We start from the raw sequence: 22,349 nt of genomic DNA on the forward strand, positions 1-22,349 counted from the left end.
GTGAAGTTAATTGATTGTGATTATGAAAGTGAGAGTCAAAGTATGATTAAGATTGATTCAAAGATGTATTATGAAATGGAGTTTGAAAAAAGTCAAGGACTTGGGGTCCAGGTTTTTAATTTGAAAAGCATGAAGAAGTTTGCACAATATCTATGTCAAGTTTGAAAGTAAAGTGTGAAAAGGTTTAGGACATAATGAGGATGAATGGATGAAGATGGATTGTAAAACTTCTTAGAAGGTTCACCTCTTGAGATCATATGGGAGATGATTCAAGTGTGTCCTTTGGAATAGCAATGGATAATAATAATGTAAGCAAGCAAATGATACCGGATGCCACTCAATGGTCTTACTCCAATCTCACAAACAAAAAGCGGATACCGGATACCAATAAATGGATTTACACCAGTCTCCTAAAACAGAAATGGATATCAGAGGCCACTCAATGGTCTTACACTAATCTCCTCAACAAAGAAATGAAAAGAAAGTGGATACCGGATGCCAATTACTGGGCTTATACCAATCTCCAACAACAAAGACAACATTTGGATGTCAGATGCCAATTTATCTGGGCTTACTCTAAATTCCAACATATGCTCATAGGAATACAAATGCCAAATTACACGGACTTACAATTGTATCCTCACATACAAACAAACAAAGCAACTTATGATCACAGGAAAGCAAATGCCAACTTACAGGGACTTACAATTGCAACCTCAAATAAACAAAGAAAAGCAAAACATGGACGTCAGATGCCAATCTATCTGGGCTTACTCTAACCTCCACAGTATGGTCCTAGGAATACAAATGCCAACTTACACGGACTTACAATTGTATCCTCACATACAAACAAACAAAGCAACATATGATCATAGGAAAGCAAATGCCAACTTACAGGGACTTACAATTGCAACCTCACATACAATCAAATGCATCAAGCAAAGAGATGAGTGGCCAATGTGATGGTCTTATACTCACTTCCATATCATAGGAGCAATGGCCAATGGATGGTCTTACAATTGTCCTCAATGGGTAAACAACAATGATAAGTCATAAAGACAAATGAGATGAATCATGCAATGATGAGCAATTAATGATGATAAATGCATAGAGTATACAAGCAAACATGTGCATATGAAACAACCAATCAATCAATGAATATCAAACAACACACTCTACAGCCAAACAAGGAGGCTCACACAAGAGGGTTAGGCACTGAGGCCAACTGGAATAGGGTAAAAGATTTGCTCTTAACCTTGCCATTGAGAGGCTAAGGTGAAGCAGATGAAAGGATATGAGGGGTGTGCCTCATTGCTCTTATCCCTGATCAGGGAGAGCATTTGAATATCAGAAGGTGTGGGAGTTCAGAAAGTAGGAACTCTCTCCACATATTATTGACTCGATTGATCTTGGGCTTGGATCTCAATGCTACAACCATGTAATGGGAGCAAGGAGAAGACTCACAGAATAGTAGGGGATAGGTTGCTTATCCCTTTGATCTACCAATTGCCTTATTTGAAGGACTTTTCCTGCTTGGGACAAATATAAACACACACAAGCATTGCCTCTTAAGGAGGACTTCAGACAGTTGCCTGGCCAAGTAACAGGCCAGGTCTTCCAGACTACATGAAGAAAGAGGGATTACCTCAAAGAAAATTGCTAAATAGCAAAGCAAAGCAAGTTCAAAGAACTTAAGCAACTAATGGTACCTGAAATAGTCAAACAAATCAGTACACAATTCAACAGTTTAAATCAGAAGGAAGTAAGAATGAACAGTCAAATCAACAGACAAAGGTGCAAAAGCACAAGACCCAAATCATATGAGTCAAGCCACCTACAAAACAAAGGTTAGCTCATGATACACAATCAAACTTAATCAAATTTGTATGATCTCTTTGAAGCATTTGTGCTTAACCTGAAACAATGAGCTCAAACATAAGCAACAGGACCACTAGGACAAGCCTAGGGTCAAAATGGGATGAGAAAGTCAAAACAGCAAGGGATAGTCAACCAAAATCAAGTTTAAACAATCAAGAAGCAAACTCAATTGGTCCCACATCCATATCATTCATCATCATGATTTCATAAGCAAAGGAAGTCAAAACATGGCAAATGAAAGCTCATAGAAGTCAACAGCAAGACTTAGCTCAAAACCAATCATAATCAATTCCAAAAATTAGCAAATAATTCATGCTCAATCACAATCCATAACATGACATGCATATAAAATTTCAGCTCAATTGGATCATGGGAAGATAGTCAATTAAAATCAGAAAGTCAAAACAATTTCAAGCATGCCCAAAGAAGTCAAACAAACATGTGTCAACTTCAAAAAATCATAACTAAATGAAAACAGATGAGAAATGAATGGGATCAACACCAATGCAAAGCTCAAGATGTCTAGTATGCACATGTAAAATTTCATGATCATCCAATAAAGTATGAGAATTTCCCAAATGAAATGGCAAGATGTATCACACAAAGTCAACATTTGACTAGGCAGGGGAGAAAAATCTCAAACAATTAGGAAATGGCATAATTAAATCCAAGAAAATTCACACATAAACTAGACATATGAGAGAAGATTCATGCAAAATTTCACATTAATTGGAAGCCAGGAAGCATGTCAACAAAAATCATGAAATTGCATATCATTGGTGTGACACAAATTGTCACACCCTCGTTCAAAAATTCATATCTTAACAACCACATATGATAAATTCAAGAACTCTACATCAAAACAAACATGAATGAGTTTAGATTAAGCACAAACAATTTCAGGGTCATTGGATACATCATAACAATTTCACAATGGTTTTGGCAAAAGGTATCAAATATGCATACATGTCAAGAAACCTAATACCATTTAAAATCCAGCCAACCAAAAATTCAGCAAAAATCATGATAAAATAATAGACATTCATGTGAATATGATGAAAAAAATTTCATGAATTTTGGAATTGAAATGCACGAGTTATGAATTTTGTAAGTTGAGTAATGAATTTGGAACAAATGAACAAGATGAACATGTTTTACTAGGTCAACATGTTTGACCGGTGGCACTTTTGTAATTACCACCCTCATTAAACAAAACGCAGCGCATCAGCAGAGGAAACCAAATGTTCTGATTGGCCCAATTCCAATAGAACAGTAACAGCAAGCTGATACACGTGAAAACAAGTTTTCTGGAAAAATGGCTAGGGTTTGCTACAGTAACACTACACACTCATCTTCTCCAACAATCGTGGAATACAATCATGCCCAGAAATCGACAGCAAGCATATCAATCGATTCAGCAAACCAAGCACAAGCATAATCCAAACATGGTTTTCATGAAATCATCATCATCAAAGCAAATCGACTGAAAACATATTTGATCATACAAATGAAAATCCAGATTTCTCATGCATGACACAACCATTTTAAGTGAGACAAGTTGCAATGGACTCAGCAATGAATAATCTACCATAAACATAGCATGGATTAGAGAAAGAAGGTGGTCGAAACTTTACTTGTTTTTGAAGAAATGGAGGAAGCAGTTGTTATTTTGATGATGTTGGCTCGGACAGGTGAAGCTGATGGTTGGAAATGAAGGATTCTTGAAGAAATCGAGCTCAGCAAGGCTTGGGAGTGTCCAAATCCGATTTCACCATTGTTGTGCTTTGAAGCAAACAGAGCTCGAAATGCTTTACAGTAGGAGAATGGAGCTTGAAATGAGCTTACAATGTTGGCCAGATGATGAAAATACCAAGGGTTGCTCGAGTGCTTTGGAGATTTTCGCAGAAAAAATGCAAAAGTGTCAAAATGGAAAAATGAGAGAGTGAGAGTTTTTCTGTTGTGTTATGGCTGCTGCTAGGGTTGCATCTCACAGAAAATGACTTATATATGGACTGTTTAGCATTAGTTAATGAAGGTACTAATCAAAGTTAACTTAAATGAAGCCAATTTGCATTTTTGCTAATTTGAACCAATGTGCACATGGAGGTATATGGTCTGCACGAATTGGGCCTCAAGCAAGTTTCAAATACCATCTAAAACAGATCCCAAATGGCCAAATTGTTTAAAAATTGCTAAATCAAAAAGTCAACTTTTGCACACACTTGAATTTAAAGAAGTCAAGTCCAAAAATGGCATTTTGCATGGTGAGGTTTTGGTGCATGAAATTTACATTTTTGGAAAGAGGAGGTAAAATGTGGTTTGTAGGAAAAAACCCCATCAAATTTGGCCAAGTGGTTCATGAGATATGGCCTTTTGAAGTTCACAAATTTTTGAAATTGATTTGATCATATCTTGCCAACCATACATGGGATTTGAGAGTTCTTGGACTTTTTGGAAATGGGAAAACAAGATCTTCAACTTTCATGTTGGGCAAAAATTCATTTGAAGCTTGTATCATGATGTAAGTTTAGGATCAAGAAGTTTCCATTTTTGGCAGTTGAAATTACAGGTCCACTTTCTATTTTGGGAAATTTCTGATTTTGCTCCAAATTCTTCCATGATGGGGTTTGGCATGATATATGAGGCTTGTATGGACATGAATGAGCTCCTTCAAATCAATTCCATCCATCAAATCATTGATTAAATCCACAGTTGACCAAGTTTGACTTTCTGTTGACTTTTCTAGGGTTTTGCATGATTGAACCACTTCTGATGAATTCCAAACCCTAATTCCTTGAGATCTTGATTCCAAATGATGTCCCAAGTCATATGAACTCTTGATTATTGATCATGGTGCCCAAATTCTGCAAGAATGGCCACCATCCACTGCAATGCCTGATTTTTAACTGACTTTGACCTAATTGACTGATGATTGCTTCAACTGCAAGCAACAAGGTTAGACTGACAATATTTTTGTACTTTTTGGTTAGTAAACATATGAGAAGCAAAGATATACAAATGCAAAACATGCTTGGTGATCAAGAACCACACTCACAAGGCAAACCACCCACTAGGAGGGAAACTAGGGCATGCAATGATCCTTGAGGCTATGATATGATATGATATGGGCCATGAGGGATCTTAGGGCCCAAAATTGGGGTCTTACAGGGTCTATTCGTCAGTCAAAACGTTAATCTTGAAGGAGCAAAGGTTTGTTCATGAGCTGCCATGCTCGCTAGGCGAAGCCCACGTGTTTTGAAAAAAAAAAGAAAAAAAAAAGAAAAAAAATGGAAAACGATTTTTTTTTTAAATAAATAAATAAATAAAAGGAAAAATCTCAAACTTGGACCTCTCTCAAAAGCCCACTAAGCTACCAATATTAGGCTATAAATACTAGAATTTTCATTGAAACAAAACCCTAGACAAAACCTGGAGAGAAACCTAGACAGAGAGAGTGAGAATTAATCTGCAGCAACCTCCAGGTAACTCTGAAAGGTTCATTCTGACTCACACACTTTCAGCTCAAGCAAACCCTAACATTAGTTTGCAAATCCAGCCGTGCCATTTGATTTCAACCGATCTCTCCAATCAGGTTTGCTCTTATTCCCATTACCTTTGTGCTTTGAAGTTGAATACTCTGAATGTTTGAGGTATGATGGACGAATTTCATTAGGTTTTTGCCCACGAGTTCATAATTATGTATGAATGTATAAATAATGCCTTGAATGCTTAATCGTTTAATTTCTGAAGTGTATGCCACAAAGTTTGAGGTTTCTGAAACCATACTAATATCCATGAAAAATCCAAAACCCGCAGGCGCTCGCTAGCACCTTCGCTAGGCGAGCACGCAGCGACGCTTCGCTAAGCCTTCGCTAGGCGAGAAAGTGCGATCACGACAGTAGCATTTGCTTTTTTCTGTTTTGCTCTAATCTGACTTACGTTTGTCATAGCATATTTTCTCCTAATCCTTATCGTGTTTCACTAACCCTTTTGTTGAGTTTTTGTCAAGGCTCACATGACTTTTGCAGGGATAGCTCGCTGGATATTCCACTTTGCTTGTGGGATACCATTTGGGAGATTTATTCTGATTGCCTTGTTGGCACGTTTACATTATACATGTTTGTTTTGTATGTGTTCGTATCCCCATAGGTAGCGCGGTTCCTTCGTCAAGGACTGCCTTTTTGCATGAGCATCCCTAACCCTACCAACTCATTGATTTTTCTTCTCCTAAGAACACGTTAACTCCTTCTACTATAGGCGAGTAAGTCTCCAAAGGTCGAGCATCCGATAGATTGCGTAGTAACGTCGTTCGTCCAAAACCCAATCCACAACCCCGTAGTTAGACAAACTACGGCTTGCTCTGATTCTCATTCCAGATGAGATACGTAGGCATAAGACGCGATGTCTTAGCAAGCACAATTACCCTTAACCCCTAGGTAGCCGAGCTACGAAGACTCTGATTCTCATATTCAGATGAGATACGTATGCAGTGGATGCGACATTCGTGCGAGTCATTTTCTTTTGACCCCTTTTTTTTTAGTAAATAACACATTAGATAAACCCACACCCTTTAGACAAGAACTACAAAAGTGGATCCCGTAGAGTACTACGGATGCGTAGGGGTGCTAATACCTTCCCTTCGCATAATCGACTCCCGAACCCAAGATATGGTTGCGAGACCCTGTCTTGTCCTTTCCTTTTTCCAGGTTTACTTCGAGTGTTTCCTTTCCCTCCTTTGGGATAAATAACGCACGGTGGCGACTCTCCTGTCTTTCTTCGCCGGTTGTTTTTTTTCGCATTCCATTTTTCAGGTTGCGACAGCTGGCGACTCTGCTGGGGACCCGGTTTCCCTAAGCGAGTCCCTCCTAGCTTTTGTAGGTTGTTTGTTTATTGGGTGTTTATTCTTTTGTACAGTTATTTATCTTTCAGCATTTACCTGCTTTATTGCATTGTGTACATATGAATGTCGTATCTGCTGGTTCTGTTTGTGAGATGAGTTCTATACCCGAACTCGAGTGCACTTAGGATAGGAGAATGGCATAGTCTTGTTGACTTGTGTGGAGTTATTCCTTAGCAAGTTGACTTGCAAGCCCATTCACTTGGTGGAGGTCATGTTGGGATCAATAATGTCACACAAGTAATTTGTGGTTAGACATTACTTTTTCCAATATAGACCTTAGAAGCCAAGGACCTTAGTTTACCAAACCCATCTTGGCCTATTCATAGGATGTAGTGCGAAAGTCGTTCAAGTGTAAGATTTGATACGATTGTTACGCGATACTACACTCATAAGAGTCTCTCTTGAGAATATTTTTGGAATACGAGTAGTCGTTCCTCCGATAATATCCGAAAGATGGGATTATGACTATGGGAACCTTTTTCTAGAACATGTTTGGCAGGTTTAAACCTTAGTACACTCCCTTTGGGTGGTTCTTAACCTAAACTCCATGCTCGTGACTTGCAACAAACCCTTGATTCATGGTTGATCCGTTCACGTATCCTTAATATCAATGAAACTTGGGTGTTGATAAGGTGTAAACCATAATCCACCAAAAATGGATGGTTGATATTAAGGATAACATGATCCATCCCATGACCTTTGTTTGGTGCGCTTTGCTTGATCCTCTTAATTTCTCTCCAGGCAGTGCAACCTGACTAATGTTCAAGCGGATCCAGCAATTCTGATTGACATGCCTTTGCATTGCATAACATCATCTGCATATTTGCATCCGACATCTCATGCTTATTCATTTGCAGGGTATTCCTTTTTTAAGGGGTGGCCTTAAAATCGAATAAGCAGTGCATCGCATACCATGCATACTAACCCTTGTTTGTTTTGCAGGTGTCATCGCAGTGTCTAATGTTTGTTCCCTGCTTCAGGCAGTTATTGGTCCCAAGCAAGTTCACAGGTACCCGACAAAGGAAAACCGTCCACGACTAGCAATGGACCAGATACAGAAAGAACTGGTTGATATGCGTGAAAGGATGGATCAGTTCATGACATTGATGACTGGTATGGCAAAAGGCCAAGAAAAGCTGAGGGAATTGGTTGAGCAACCGAGGCCCGATCCAGAGGTGGAAATACCAAGTGCTGAGGGGAACCCTGGTAACCCTGGGAACGCTGATAACCCTGTGAACACTGGAAACGCGGGTAACGCAAATGTTGATGGAAACCCGGGTAATGTTGGCAACACGGGAAATATTGGGAATGGTATTGGCGGAAGGTACAATGTGAATCAAGGGATTTGGATTAACGGGCGCCCCGTTACTGAAGATTGTCAGTATGATCAATTTTCTTTGCACGACGAGGACCTCGAGACCACTCGCCGTATGGATGAGCTTGCTGAGAAGCTCAAATCTTTGGAGTCTCAAAATTCCTTAGGTTTTGATGTCACCAATCTTGGTCTGGTTCAGGGAGTAAGGACCCCTCACTAGTTCAAACCCCCTACTTTTGAGAAATACAACGGGGTTTCCTGCCCACGCACTCATCTCCAATCTTATTTGGGAAGGTTGGGAGCTCACACGGAAGATGAAAAGCTGTGGATGTACTATTTTGAAGACAGTCTTGTAAGACCCCAATTTTTGGCCCTAAGATCCCTCATGGCCCATATCATATCATATCATGGCCTCAAGGATCATTGCATGCCCTAGCTTCTCTCCTAGTGGGTGGTTTGCCTTGTGAGTGTGATTCTTGATCACCAAGCATGCTTTGCATTTGTATATCTTTGCTTTTCATATGATTACTAACCAAAAAGTACAAAAATATTGTCATCTAACCATGTTACTTGCAGCTGAAGCAATCATCAGCCAATTAGGTCAAAATCAGTCAAAGTTAGTCATTGCAGTGGATGGTGGCCATTCTTGAAGAATTTGGGCACCATGATCAATAATCAAGAGTTCATATATGTTGTGATATCATTTGGAATCAAGATCTCAAGGAATTAGGGTTTGGAATTCATCAGAAGTTGTTCAATCAAGCAAAACCCTAGAAAAGTCAAACTTGGTCAACTGTGGATTTAATCAGTGATTTGATGGTGGGAATTGGTTTGAGGGAGCTCATTCATGTCCATATAGGCCTCATATATCATGTCAAACATCATCATGGAAGAATTTGAAGTCAAACAGAAAATTTCCAAAAATAGAAACTTGACCTGTAATTTTAACTGCCAAAAATGGAAACTTCTTGATCCCAAACTTACATCATGATACAAGCTTCAAATGAATTTTTGCCCAACATGAAAGTTTAAGATCTTGTTCTCCCATTTCCAAAAAGTCCAAGAACACTCAATTCCCATGAATGGTTGGCAAGTTATGATCAATTCATTTTCAAATATTTTTGAACTTCAAAAGGCCATATCTCTCAAACCATTTGGCCAAATTGGGTGGGGTTTTTTCCTACAAGTCACATTTGATCTCCTCTTTCCAAAAATGTAACCCTAATGCACCAAAACATCACCAATCAAAATGGCCTTTTTGGACTTGCATGAATTGATTTCAAGTGTGGTGCAAAAGTGAAATTTTGAATTAACCATTTTTAATCCATTTTGCCATTTGAATAAGTTCTGAATTGACATTTGAAACATGTTAGAAGGCCCATTTTCGCAGCCAGCTCATGCACATGCACCATTTGAGTGGAATTTGATAATTAGCAAAACACACTTCATTAAGCCAACTTTGGATTACCACTCAATTAATCAACTAACACAAACACTAATCACCACATATATACCTCACATTCTCTTTCTGAAACAACCCTAGCGAGTAGCAGCCATTATCCAAAACAGAAAACTCATTCTCTCAAAAAAACTCTCAATTTCTTCATTTTGATTTTTCGACCAAAAACTCAAAGGAGCAAGATTCTTGTTTGGTTGCTTCATCATCCAACATCTTTTTGGAAGCCATTTGGAGCTCTGTTTCCCAGCTGTAACACCATTTTCATCAGCTGCTACTTCAATACTCATCCATGGCAAATCACGACTTGAGCTGGAATCAACATGGCTGAGCTTAAAACCTTCCTCCATTCACCTCCTGGAAGCTGTTAGAGCATCTGTTTCGAGCCAAAACAGCCAAATAACAACTGCATCATCACTGTGCTCTGAATTTGGTAAGAATTCAATTCTCTTGTTTCTCAAAACCATGACATGCTTCTTATAGATCTCACTTGGCTGGTCATTTTAAGCTTTGAACCATTGAAATTGGTTGAGTATTTGCAAAGTTATGTTGACATGAAATTTCACATATGAATATGTTCTTGCTCGATTCATGTTGTTTGAGATGATTTAGTGAAATCTATGGCTGGATTATGTATGTATGATGCTTGCTGGTTACAATGATATGTGTGATTTCATTTTCTGGGCACATTTGTTTTTCACGATTTGATGAAGAGGATGATACACCACTGTACACTAAACCCTAGTTCATGGCTGCCCAGAATTCTCACGTATTGCATGGTTACACTGTTACATCACGCACTGGCCAATCACGTTATTTTGTTCTGCTTCCTTACATGCACCGTTTCACTTAATTGTCCCCAGAATTACCACATTGCCATCGGTCCCATTTATTTAAATTAAATCATATTATTTGTTCAATACTTATTTCATTTTGATTCAACAACTTACAAAAATCATGGAGCTCTCAATTTTAATCCAAAACTCATGGGATTTTTTGCATCATGTTCATCACAACCTTTACTTATTTATCATATTTTTTCCAGAATTTTTGCATGGTCGAATTTTATTTGGTATTAAGGTTTTGCACATGTGACAATATTTTGTACCTTTTACCAAAACCTTTGTGAAATGATGATGCATTATCCAATGGCCCTGAAATATTTTATGCACAAACTAGACACATCCATGGTGATTTTGGTGTAGAGTTTATGAATTTCTCATTTCTGGTCTTTGAGTTATGATTTTTTGAAGTAGGGTGTGACAATTTGTGTCACACCATTGATGTGCAACTTGTTGATTTTCATAGCCATGCCTATTGACCTCAAAATGGATTGAATTTTTGCATGATTGAGCTTGAGTATGTCTAGTTTATATGTGATTTTTTGTGGATTTGTTTATGGCATTTTCCATTTGATTGAGATTTTTGTCCCCTGTTTGATCAAATGTTGACTTGTGTGATACATGTTCCCATTTCATTTGTGAAATTCTCATACTTTATTGGATGAACATGAAATTTGGTATGTGATTACTAGACATCTTAAGCTTTGCTATGGTGTTGATCCCATTCATTTCTTATATGTTATCACTGATTTATGAATTTTTGAAGTTGATGCATGTTTGGTTGACTTCTTTGAGCATGCTTGAAATTGTTTTGACTTTCTGATTTTCATTGACTATCTTCCCATGATCCAATTGAGCTGAAATTTTATATGCATGTCATGTTATGGATTATGATTGATCATGATTTATTTGATGATTTTTGGAATTGTTTATGATTGGTTTTGAGTTAAGTCTTGCTGTTGACTTCTATGAGCTTTCATTTGCCATGCTTTGACTTCTTTTGCTTATGAAATGATGATGATGCATGATATGAACATGAAACCAATTGAGTTTGCTTCTTAAATGTTTAAACTTGATTTTGATTGGATATCACTTGCTGTTTTGACTTTCTCATTCTCTTTTGACCCTAGGCTTGTCCTAGTAGTCTTATTGCTTATGATTGAGTTCATGTTTTCAGGTTGAGAAGCAATTGTCTCAAAGAAACTTATACAAGTTGATTGAGTTTATTTGATTATCATGAGCTAACCTCTGTGTTTTGTAGGTTGCTTGGCTCATATGCCTTGAGACTTGTGCATTGCACATTTGTCTGTTTGTTTTGACTGTTGATTCCTACCTCCTTTTGCTTTAACTTTTGAACTGTGTACTGATTCTGTTTGACTATTTCAGGTACCATTAGTTGCTTAGTTCTTTGAAATTGCTTTGCTTTGCTATTTAGCAAATTTGCATTGAGGTATAATCCCTTTTCTTCATGTAGTCTGGAAGACCTGGCCTGTTATTTGGCCAGGCAACTGTCTGAAGTCCTCCTTAAGAGGCAATGCTTGTGTGTGTTTACATTTGTCCCAAGCAGGAAAAGTCCTTCAAATAAGGCAATTGGTAGAATCCAAGAGATAAGAAACCTATCTCCTACTATTCTGTGAGTCTTCTCCTTGCTCCCATTACATGGTTGTAGCATTGAGATCCAAGCCCAAGATCTATAGAGTCTTATCTGTGGAGAGAGTTCCTACTTTCTGAACTCCCACATCTTCTGATATTCAATGCTCTCCCTGATCAGGGATAAGAGCAATGAGGTACACCCCTCATATCCTTTCATCTGCTTCACCTTAGCCCCTCAATGGCAAGGTTAAGAGCACCATTGACCCTATTCCAGTTGGCTTCAATGCCTAACCCTTTTGTATGAGCCTCCTTGTTTGGTTATAGTGTGTGCTGAGTGCTTTGATTGATTGCTTATCTTCATATGCACATGTTTGCTTGTATGCTCTATGCATTTATCATCATTAATTTCTCATTATTGCATGATTCATCTCATTTGTCTTTGTGACATCATATCTTTGTTGTTTACCCATTGAGGACAATTATAAGACCATTCATTGGCCATTGTTCCTATGATATGGAAGTGAGTTGTAAGACCATTTCATTGGCCACTCATCTCTTTGCTTGATACATTTGTCTGTTGTATGTGAGGATGCAATTATAAGTCCCTGTGATGTGGCATTTGTATTCCTAGGACCATACTGTGGAGGTTAGAGTAAGCCCAGATAAATTGGCATCTGACATCCATGTTTTGCTTCTATTTGTTTATGTGAGGATGCAATTATAAGTCCCTGTAAGTTGGCATTTGCTTTCCTATGATCATAAGTTGCTTTGTTTGATTCTATGTGAGGATACAATTGTAAGTCCGTGTAATTTGGCATTTGTATTCCTATGATAATGTGTTGGAGATTGGTATAAGTCCAGATAGACTGGCATCCGGTATCCGCTTTCATTTTCTTTGTTGAGGAGATTAGTATAAGTCCATTGAGTGGCCTCTGATATCCATTTCTGTTTTAGGAGACTGGTGTAAATCCATCTATTGGTATCCGGTATCCGCTTTTTGTTTGTGAGATTGGAGTAAGACCATTGAGTGGCATCCGGTATCATTTGTTTGTTTATTTTATTATTGCTTATTTCCCATTCCAAAGGACACACTTGAATCATCTTCTATATGATTTCAAGAGGTGAACCTTCTAAGAAGTTTTACAATCCATTTCCATCCATTCATCCCCATTGTGTCCTAAACCTTTTCACACATTACTTTCAAACTTGAGATAGATATTGTGCAAACATCTTCATGCTTTTCAAATTAAAAACCTGGACCCAAGTCCTTGACTTTTTTTCAAAATCCATTTCATAATACTTCTTTGAATTAATCTTAATCATACTTTGACTCCTTTTGTGAATACTCATAATCAATTAACTTCACCCATTCAAGTGTTTTGGCTTTGTCCATTGTTAATCTTTTCATACATGAGCTATAGGTTTGATTTATCTTAGTTGGTTGATGTCAATCTCACCTATTTGTCCTTAGTTGATTGAATTGTAAGTCTTCCTTGCTTATTATAGGGTTAACCCCTCACTAGCAAATTGAAGTTGTTCTCACATGGTGGACCTGTTGTTTGTATAAGGTTGAGTTTTCTCCCGTGGATAACGTAAGACCTTAGGGCTTGTGTTTAAAATTGAATCCACTAACTTTTGGAAGTTTTTAGCCGAACTACGGCGTTTTGATCCTTACCTTTGATGGAAGGTACGTAGGCAACGGGTTCATCCGTTCAAACCCAATAAAATTGTATATTCTTTTCTCATCATCCCAATCATGTTTGCACAATATTTATGTCATAACAAATAACAATTTTATACAACAAGTGTGAAAAGGGTTCCCTAGGAGTACCTAGGACGTGATGGGTGCCTAACACCTTCCCATTGCGTAATTTACCCCTTACCCAGACTCTCTGATCTTTTTATTAGTTTTCTACGCGTAAAACTTCTTAGGCTTTTGTTCGCTTTTTAGCCAGTCCTTTGGATAAATAAAAGTGCGGTGGCGACTCGAAAATCTTTGTATCTCTTGCTTATGATTTAACCGATAGATCATATAGCGACGAATACACCGCTACAGAAAAGTGGCGACTCTGCTGGGGAAGACTCATCGATCCTTGGTGGTATTGCCTACTTTTCACCCTTGTTGTGCTATATTGTTATCTGTTATGTGACATGTTTTTGTACAATTTGGGATGACTGTATTGATTGTAATGTCTGAATTGCTTGATATACAATTGCTGTTTGCTTTGGTGATCTGTGAGATGAGTTCTGTACCCGAACTCGAGTGCACTCTAGGATAGGAGAATGGCATAGTCTCGTTGACTGGTGTGGAGTATTCCTTAGCCAGTTGACTTGCGAGCCCATTCACTTGGTGGAGGTCATGTTGGACTAATAATGTCACACAAGTTATTTGTGGTTAGGCATTATTCTTTCAATCATGTTCCGCAGAAGCCAAGGACCGTAGTTTACCAAACCCATCTTGGCCTATTTTTAGGACCGTAGTGCGGAGGTCGTTCAGATGTCAGTTCTGATGCGATTGTTACGCGATACTACACTCATAAGAGTTTCTCTTGAGAATATTCTTGGAATACGAGTATTCGTTCCTCCGATAATATTCGAAAGATGGAACGATGATTATGGGAACCTTTGATAGAACATGTCTGGCAGGTTTAAACCCTAGTACACTCCCTTTGGGTGGTTCTTAACCGAGACTCCATGCTCGTGACTCTCAACAAACCCTTGATTCATGGTTGAGTCGTTCAGACACTGTTAATATCAATGGATCCCGGATCAGGTGTAAAACCTAAAATCCACCAAAGCGGCTGGTTGATATTAAGGGTATTCGAGCCGGTTCATGTACCGTTAATATCAATGGAACTTGGGTGTTGATAAGGTGAAAACCTAAATCCACCAAAATGGATGATTGATATTAGGGATACATAGAGCTTTCCCATGACCTTTGTTTGGTGTGCTTTGCTTGATCCTTGAGTGTGTTTGTTGCATTCATACATTCATGCATTCATCTGCACTTCATGTCATCAAAAAAAAAAAAGAAGAAAAGAAAGAAGAAAATTTTCAAGGAACTTAAAAGGGTTTATTTGCAAAATTTTCAGACATGGAAAGACCAAAAAGGCATACAAAGAAGTACAGCTTTAGACAGCCCGATGTAAAAGAGTTAAGGAATCTGACATCGTATGTATTAGATCCCTTGGGTTTCAAAGCTCTCTATGGGAAGCTTCTACCTCTGCTGACTACTCAGGTTGATGAAGGGTTGATGAGTACCTTAGCTCAGTTCTACGATCCGTTGCATCACTGCTTCTTATTTCCGGACTTCCAGTTGTTGCCAACTTTAGAGGAGTATTCTCACCTTATTGGGATTCCGATTCTGGATCAAGTGCCGTTCAGTGGCTTAGAGGATATTCCATCTGCTCGAGAGATTGCTAGCTTGTTGCACATAGATGAAGATCTGATTAGAGCTAATTTGACTACCAAAGGCGGAATTCAGGGTTTTCCTTCCGAGTTCCTCATTGCCCAAGCTACCTTCTATGGGAAGGCCATGAGTGAGAATGCCTTTGAGGCTCTGTTTGTGCTACTCATCTATGGATTGGTGTTGTTTCCCAACTTCGATAAGTTCGTGGACATGAATGCTATTAGGATCTTCTCAGTTCTTAATCCAGTTCCGACTTTGTTGGGCGATGCTTATGTTTCCTTGCACTCCAGGAATGTGAAAGGAGGAGGGGTTATTGTCTGCTGTCTACCCCTGCTGTACAAGTGGTTTATTTCGCACTTGCCGCAGACAGTTGCTTTCAAGGAGAACAAGGGATGTCTACGGTGGTCTCAGAGACTCATGTCTCTCACCAATGATGATATCACCTGGTATGATCGCGTGTATGATACCGTTCAGATCATCGATTATTGTGGTGAATTCCCTAATGTGCCTCTTCTTGGCACATGTGGTGGGATCAGCTACAATCCTATTCTTGCACGTCGTCAGCTTGGGTTCCCCCTAAAGGATAAACCTCATAACATTCTGTTAGAAGGTGTATTCTTTCTGGAGGGTAAAGATCCCCAAGGCCTGAAAGCTAGATTTGTCCGTGCTTGGCGCAGTATTCGCAAGAAGAGTAGGAACGAGTTGGGTCCAAAGAACTGCATTGCTTTGGAGCCTTACACCTCTTGGGTCAGACAGAGAGCTGCCACCTACCTGATGCCGTATGATCATCCGAGACCTACACCGTTGGATGTGGCTGGGCCTTCAACCCTCCCTACCCAACGTGTAGAGGAGTTGAGAGAAGAAGACCTTTCGCGTGCTTGGATCCGTGAAAGGGAGGAATTGCTGCAGCAGCTCAAGGAGAAGGACGCTATGATTGAATTCCTCGAGCACCGAGTGATCGACGATCCGAACGACACTTGGACATCTCTGCTTCCTCAGTCTTCCAAATTCTGGAAAAGGAAGTATGATCAACTTGCAAAGGAGAAAGCTGACATGGAAGCGGCCTATGAGAGAGAGATCAAGAAGTTGTGCACTTCTCGTCTTCCAGCATCCCGAGCTGTTAGGGATCCATAGGATGTCATTTACCTTTTCTCTTTGTAATAATCAAGAATGCTGTACTTCTTTGTCTTAATATTTTGAATGAAATATTTTCCATGAGTAATTAAAATGCTTTAACAGTTCAAAATAGTGCAAATAATACCCTAAGGGTTCCTTGAAAACAAAGCATCTGCACAAGCATTTCATGCATCATTCTTGCATAAACAGGTACCCTTTGTTTCTGGTCTTCTGTTCCTAACCTCTGTTCTTCATTTATTTTGAAGACAGGCTGACTCACCGGTATTATACGCGAGTCAACTCTGCCAGAGTCATGGAGCAATTGGAACAAGAGAATAGGGAATTGAAGGAAGAGGTCGCCAGACTTGGCGCTTTGATGGAGCAACTTCTCGCTGCTCAGAATCAGCCTACTCCGCCTCCCGCAACTCCTGCTCAGAGGACGGTCATATCAGAGATAGTCACTTCTACAGTGCCAGTCAGCGCCCATGCGCCCAATGCCATGCCAGCCGGGTTCCCTTGGGGGATGCCTCCAGGCTTTATGCCCGATCTGCCAGCTCCAACATTTGCTCATATATCGGCATCTAGCCCGGTCCCTGTTCCCGCTCCTCCTGTCGTGCATACCATGCCCAGGGTAGACGACACCATTTATCACTCTGAGCCATCTGAGGGCTCCGATGTTCATGAAAAAATGGATGCTATGAACGATCAATTCCTTGAGCTGAGAAAGGAATTGAGGACTCTTCGAGGCAAAGATCTCTTCGGCAAGTCTGCAGCCGAACTCTGCTTAGTTCCCGGTGTCAAAATACCGATCAAATTCAAGGTCCCTGACTTTGAAAAATACAAGGGGAACACCTGTCCACTAGCTCACCTGGTCATGTACGCCAGGAAGATGTCAACTCAGACAGATAATGATCAACTCCTGATTCATTATTTTCAGGACAGTCTATCCGGTGCCGCGCTCAGATGGTACATGAGCCTGAACAGTGCCAACATCCGATCTTTTAATGACCTTGGCGAAGCTTTCGTCAAGCAATATAAGTACAACGTTGATATGGCACCTGACCGAGATCAACTCAGGTCCATGTCGCAGAAGGATAAAGAGTCGTTCAAGGAGTACGCCCAGAGATGGCGAGAGCTGGCAGCTCAAATCACTCCACCGCTAGAAGAGAAAGAAATGACCAAGATCTTTTTGAAGACTCTTGGCTCATTCTATTATGAGCGGATGGTAGCGAGCGCTCCCTCTGATTTCACCGAGATGGTGAACATGGGGATGCGTCTTGAAGAAGGTGTCCGTGAAGGACGGTTGGCTAAAGATGATAGCTCTTCCTCTAAACGATATGGAGCGTTTAAGAGGAAAGAAGGGGAAGCACACGCTGTGCAGTCTCAGCCAAAACATAGAAGACCCTCTGTTCAGAGGAAGCCTGCACATCGTGCCGGACATCAGCACCAGGTGGCTCATGTAGCACCTGTCTTCAAAGATAATGCTCAGCAATATCAACATCAACAATATCAGCATCAACAGCAATATCAACAGCCGCAGTACCAACAACAACAGCAACGTCCACAGCAACAGGCTTACCAGCCTCGTGGAAGTACAACCAATCAAGCTAACATGAATTATGATAGGAAGAAGATCAGCTTCGATCCAATTCCTATGACATATGTAGAGCTTTATCCCTCCTTGTTGGAGAGGAAATTGGTTTCTCCCAGGGATCCTCCTGCCATTCCTGCAAATCCACAATGGTGGTACAAACCAGACCAGCATTGTATCTACCATTCCGGTGCTCCGGGCCACAATGTAGAGAACTGTTTCCCACTGAAGACTAAGGTGCAAGACCTTATGAGAAGTGGAATCCTGAGTTTTGAGGACTCAAGCCCGAACGTCACCAAGAACCCATTGCCTTTGCATGGGAAGTCTGTGAATATGATTCAGGAATGCCTTGGGAAATACAAGGTCAGATATGTCAGCCATATCAGGCAGTCGTTGGTTGAATTACATAGGATGCTGTGTCAGTACAGCTATTTGGAGCATAACCACGACAAGTGCCGCGTTTGCTCAGTTAACCGTTTGGGTTGCGACCAAGTACGCAGAGAACTTCAGAAGATGTTGAATGAAGGTACCATTGAGATTCTGCAGAATCGCAATGTTGATATAGTTGAACCTGAAGTGAACGTCATTTCACCAGTGTTCAAGCTGCCTGAGCCGGTTGTTATCCGTTATAATAGCAACAAGCCGAAGGCTTCCCCTTCTTTGATCATTAAACCTGCCGGCCCTGTGCCCTATTCCTCCGATCGAGCTGTGCCATTCCGGTACAATCCTGTTGCTGTCCAGGATGGGGTCGAAGTGCCTTTGCCTTCCACTTCCGTGACTAATGTAGCTGATGTCAGTGGGTTAACCCGAAGTGGTCGTGTATTTTCTGCACCTACCAAAGCTCCTGTTGTTGCTTCTGAATCTGTTGAACGTCCTGTGGGGACAGCTGCCAAAATTCAGAATCCGGCACTTGATGTTGCCAAACCCTCCTCCTCCGTACAAAAGACTCCTGTTTCTTCAGTTGGCCCGAGTGGCATTGTTGATGAAGAATCTGATGAGATGCTGAGGCTCATCAGAAAGAGTGAGTACAATATTGTAGACCAGCTTCTACACACGCCCTCCAAGATTTCTATCCTTTCTTTGTTGCTGAATTCAGAACCCCATAGGGAGTCTCTGCAGAAAGTCTTGGACCTGGCGTATGTTGATCATGACGTCACCCTTGAGCAGTTTGATAGTATCGTTGCAAACATTACCGCTTGCAACACTTTGAGCTTTTGTGACGCTGATCTCCCTGAGGAGGGAAGAGACCACAACATGGCTTTACATATCTCCATGAATTGCAAATCTGATGCAATGTCCAATGTGCTGGTGGACACTGGATCTTCTTTAAATGTATTGCCAAAATCCACACTCTCTCGTTTGTCATATCAAGGTCCTCCTATGAGGCAGAGTGGGGTTATTGTGAAAGCATTCGATGGGTCGCGCAAGACCGTGATTGGGGAGGTTGATCTCCCAATCAAGATAGGACCAAGTGATTTCCAAGTTACTTTTCAAGTAATGGATATCCACCCATCATATAGCTGTCTCTTAGGCAGACCATGGATTCACGAGGCTGGCGCCGTGACATCCACCCTACACCAGAAGCTGAAGTTTGTCAAAAACAAGAAATTGGTTGTAGTAGGGGGAGAAAAGGCTCTCCTGGTTAGCCATTTGTCTTCTTTCTCGTACATTGACGCAGAGGATGAAGTTGGAACTCCATTCCAAGCTTTATCTATTGATGAACCAATCGAGAAGAAGTCTCCTTCATTCACTTCCTACCGTGATGCTAAGCTGGCCATTGAATGTGGTGCAGTTGCTGGATTAGAGAAAGTGCTTGAACTTGAAGATAATCGATCCCGGGCTGGCATTGGCTACTGTTCTGGGGCGTGCAATGAGCAAGGTTTGTTCACGAGTGGAGGATTCATCCATGCTGATCAATCTGAAGAGGAGGAAGCTGCTGCTATCATTGAAGAAGATGCAGAAGATGGGAACAATTTTGTTATTCCTGGTGGTGTCTGCCACAATTGGGTCGCTGTGGATGTTCCTACAGTTATCCATAGATCAGAGTAAATTGTTCACTTTGTTTAAAACCCTTCTCCCATGCCAAAAGGAGAAGTGATGACATTGTTGGCAAAGCATATATACAATGATGTTTTCATTCAATTTTCGCATTGTTAAACATTTGTTTTTCCTTTGTTTTCACTTTTTGCTTTTTCATGAAATCAGTGATCACAAAAAAAAAACATAAAAACAAAAATAAAATCAAACATTTTTCATCTGCATAATGATTTGCTTGTTTAAGTTCTGAAGTTTTTCCCTAACCAAAATCATTATGCAGGTTGATCCTAAAACCCATTGAACATAATGATCCAACGCCATCTCCCAATTTTGAATTCCCTGTATTTGAGGCAGAAGAAGATGATGTTGAAAGGATTCCTGATGAGATCACCCGTCTCCTTGAGCACGAAGAGAAGATCATTCAGCCGCATCTCGAAGACTTGGAAACAGTCAACTTGGGGTGTGAAGATTGTGTTCGCCTGGTGAAGATTGGGGCACTTCTTGAAGGGTCTGTCAAGGAAGATTTGATCAGCTTGCTACGAGAATATTCAGATATCTTTGCTTGGTCCTATGAAGATATGCCGGGTTTGGATACAGACATTGTGCAACATTTCCTACCTTTGAAGCCTGAGTGCGTGCCTGTGAAGCAGAAGCTCAGAAGAACTCATCCAGATATGGCAGTAAAGATCAAAGAGGAAGTTCAGAAGCAAATTGATGCGGGGTTTCTGGTGACTTCTACATATCCTCAATGGGTGGCCAATATTGTGCCTGTTCCTAAGAAGGACGGAAAAGTCCGTATGTGCGTTGATTACAGAGATTTGAATAAAGCTAGCCCAAAAGATGATTTTCCTCTACCACACATTGACATGTTGGTAGACAATACAGCTAAATTCAAAGTCTTTTCCTTTATGGACGGATTTTCCGGATATAATCAAATCAAGATGGCACCAGAGGATATGGAGAAGACAACATTCATCACACCTTGGGGAACATTCTGTTATCGAGTGATGCCCTTCGGTTTGAAGAACGCCGGAGCCACGTGTCAACGAGCTATGACTACCTTGTTCCATGATATGATGCACAAGGAAATAGAAGTCTATGTTGATGATATGATTGCTAAGTCCCGAACGGAAGTTGAACATGTTGAGCATTTGTTGAAACTTTTTCAGCGTCTGAGGAAGTTCAAACTTCGCCTGAATCCGAACAAATGTACCTTTGGAGTCCGTTCCGGCAAGTTGTTGGGTTTTGTGGTAAGTGAAAGAGGTATTGAGGTTGATCCTGCAAAGGTCAAAGCAATACAAGAGATGCCTGCACCCAAAACTGAGAAGCAAGTCCGAGGTTTTCTTGGCCGCTTGAACTACATTTCCAGATTTATATCCCACATGACTGCCACATGTGCGCCGATATTCAAGCTCCTCCGGAAAGATCAGTCTCATGATTGGACCGAGGATTGCCAGAAAGCTTTCGACAGTATCAAAGATTATCTGTCTGAACCTCCGATTTTGTCTCCGCCTGTGGAAGGAAGACCTATGATTATGTATTTGACAGTTCTTGAAGACTCAATGGGTTGTGTACTCGGTCAACAAGATGAATCAGGGAAGAAAGAGTTTGCTATATACTACCTCAGTAAGAAGTTTACTGATTGTGAGTCTCGGTACTCTATGCTTGAGAAGACGTGCTGTGCTTTGGCTTGGGCTGCTAAGCGTTTGCGCCAGTACATGATAAATCATACAACTTGGTTGATATCCAGAATGGATCCAATTAAGTATATCTTCGAGAAGCCTGCCTTAACTGGGAGGATTGCCCGTTGGCAGATGCTGTTGTCTGAGTATGATATCGAGTATCGAGCTCAGAAAGCTATCAAAGGTAGTATCTTGGCTGACCATTTAGCGCACCAGCCGATTGAAGATCATCAGTCTGTTCAGTATGACTTCCCGGATGAGGAAATTCTGTATTTGAAGATGAAAGATTGCGATGAGCCTACACTTGATGAAGGTCCAGAACCTGGTTCCAGATGGACGATGGTGTTTGATGGCGCTGTTAATCAATATGGGAATGGAATTGGGGCAGTGATCATTACTCCTCAAGGTTCGCACATTCCATTTACAGCAAGGCTAACTTTCAAATGCACGAATAATATGGCGGAGTACGAAGCCTGTATTATGGGACTTGAAGAATGCGTTGATTTGAGAATCAAGTATCTTGATGTCTA

This window comes from Lathyrus oleraceus, chromosome 7, assembly GCF_024323335.1.
Source record: "Lathyrus oleraceus cultivar Zhongwan6 chromosome 7, CAAS_Psat_ZW6_1.0, whole genome shotgun sequence".
NCBI classification, from domain to species: domain Eukaryota; kingdom Viridiplantae; phylum Streptophyta; class Magnoliopsida; order Fabales; family Fabaceae; genus Lathyrus; species Lathyrus oleraceus.